This window comes from Populus nigra, chromosome 13, assembly GCF_951802175.1.
Source record: "Populus nigra chromosome 13, ddPopNigr1.1, whole genome shotgun sequence".
Lineage (NCBI taxonomy): Eukaryota > Viridiplantae > Streptophyta > Magnoliopsida > Malpighiales > Salicaceae > Populus > Populus nigra.
In genome coordinates, this window is record NC_084864.1 from 8,818,515 (window position 1) to 8,821,396 (window position 2,882).

Below are 2,882 nucleotides of genomic sequence, written 5' to 3' on the forward strand. Positions count from 1 at the left end.
TAAGATTTTGATAATGGTTTATATGATTTGATATTTATGGGGAGGGATTCAAACTTTTGCATGCTAAGAATCCTATTTTTATGGTCAATCGGAACTGTAGCTTGCCTTTGAATAGTTAAATTTATAAATGCATCTAATAGTGTGCATGATAATACACACACCCACATACCATTTTCTCATGGTTCAAGGTGTCATATTATTTCTTTTTTCCGAGATATATAGCCCTAATATGAGCATCAACAAGTTGTAGTAAGCTGGATTTCCACATTACTTACTTGAAGAGCATTAAGGGGAAGATCAATATCGTATAATATGCTATCCATTAGCAGAAATGAGTTAAAAGAGAGAAGAAGAAAGAGGAAGAAAGAGATGAGAGAGGAGGGAGAGAAAGAAACTAATTTCACCATAATTTTTTCCAATAAAAAATGTTGTTATATATAAGGTATTGTTGTTTACCAGTACTATTCCTTTAATCTAGGCCAACTTGTGGCAACTATTATAACTAATAAATAAAAATAAAAAACTACGTTGAAGATGGGATAATGAAACTTAAAATAAGAACAAAACATTCTGTTGAAGTGGGTAAGTGAAATGTTGTGTTTTCCCTTGTCTTTCTAATTAAAATTGTAATGATTATTTTTTTGAATCAATCAACCATAACTCCTTCTTTTTCATCTTTTTTCTTGAGTAATGCACATAACAGTTCTTCCTCTATAAAAATACCTTTTTCCTTAAGGGGAAATATTGGAAACCTTAGAGAGAACTCTTCAAGGAACTCCTATGCGGCTTCAACTGGAGATGAATTCTTTCATAAGATTAGGACCTGAGTGGTTGCACGATTGTGATGCTTCACCATTCTTCTATTCAATATTGCTTAAAGTTAAGGTGTTAAGAGCTTCACCATTCTTCTATTCAATATTGCTTAAAGTTAAGGTGTTAAGATAACATACAGTTTAGGTATATCTTCATATACTCTTTTACACCTCACATGCTTCTTTAATTGTGATAGATGGAAAACTAGGTGGATTGTGGCAATAGGGGTAGGCATAGCTTGTAAGCCATTGTCCTAATACGTTCAATTACCTGATATGAATTGTAGAATTTATATGATAGTTTGTGTGATTCTTTTGTAACTACTGACCTCTGTCTGTACAGTTATAGCTTAATATAAACCCAGTTTCCCATAACAAACACCCTTTTATTTATTTTCTTGTTAGCCTGTTGGATTATCCTATGTTGTGCCAGCTTGAGATTAGTTTTGATAGATTTCAACATATCTTCCCTTTATATGAGAAACGCATCTACAACTTCAATATTAGAATCCTTTAGCAAGTAAAGAATATGAATATAAGGCATATGACCGTAAAGTATTTCATATAGTGTAGATTTAATAAAAGTATGAATAGAAGGATAACTATCCGGACCATTGACTAGGATTAGTACCTGACATGCACCTCAAGTAGTTTTTAGGCATTTATTGATTGCTTCTATTTGCCCATTAGTCTGGGGATGCTAGGCAGTAAATAAATGCAATTCAACCCCTTATTGGGCAAATAGATGTTTCCAAAACTGACTTAGAAAAACTGGGTCCCTGTCACTAATGCAACCATATTATTCGATAGTTGTAATAATATTTGCTTAGTATTTTGCCTAAGTTTTATATATAAAATGCTTTGATATTCTTTGTTTTATGTTTTGAAGGCACTTGTGGATGTAAGTTTAAAAAAGAAAATTGGAGACAATTCAGACCATGTTCCAGCCTATGTCGAACATTGACAAGTTTGACCTTCGATCAATATTTTATATGGAGCTTAAGCTTTAGAGGTCAAAATGAAGTGATTCTAGTAGCATTAGAAAGCTAATATCCATACTTTTCCATTCAAAAATGGCAAGAAAAATAAAAAAAGAAAGAGCATGGAAATCGTAGCCTTTAAAGACAAATCTCACATTCTATTAGTGTTGATTTTCGGCCATTTCGACTTAAATATCTTGAGTTAGAAAAGTCCATTTGATGCAAACTCAATTATTTTAGATTCCTAACTCGAAGACCTATCAACCTACCAAGTTTTAAAAGAAAAAAAGCTCATACGAGAGAGATATAATTTTTCTAAGACGACTCATAAATTCTGCCAACAGACAAGTTTTGTGAAGAAACAAGTCTAATTTACTTTCCAAACATCCAAGCTAACATCAAAGTCTTTATTTTAGCAATTTAACTTCTCCAAGTCAAAAGTCAAAGTTTAAAGATTTTATGCAAGAATTTTTTTTTTTAGAAAAATAGTTATTACATTACCTAAATGTAAATTGTCTACTTAGCAAAGGACTATTTTGTAGGAAAGTAGAGATTATGGTTTCCTATCAAATAAAAAGAAAGAGAGAAAGGAAGGGAAGGGCAACCAGAAAAAGAAGAAATACCCAAAATCATGTATTCATCTTTTCTCTTGATTATTTTTTGATAGACATGCAAGGCTAAATTATTTTTCTTGGTTGTAAGGATACAAAAACCTTTGAATTTCAAGAACTATGAGATCTATTTTACCTTTTCTTTTCAGTTTATATGATGGTTTTCCCTATGCCTATTTCCTATGATTGCTTAGTTAGATTGTTAGAGCGGACTCTAAGTTATTATTCTAACCAATTCATTGTTAGGTTTGCTATCAAAACTGGAGTTGTGATATCTAAACTTATGAAGCAACTAAGTTTAATAATTATAGCAAATCTATGCAATTAATCTTAGAAAAAATATTCAATCAAATCAAACATAGACTGCAAATAGTTATGTTGTCTAGATTTATCAACCTATCTAGTTCTTAAGGCTGCCATTGAATTAAATTACTAGTGCGGACACTGTGGTTATTTAATGGTTAGGATTAGTTACATTG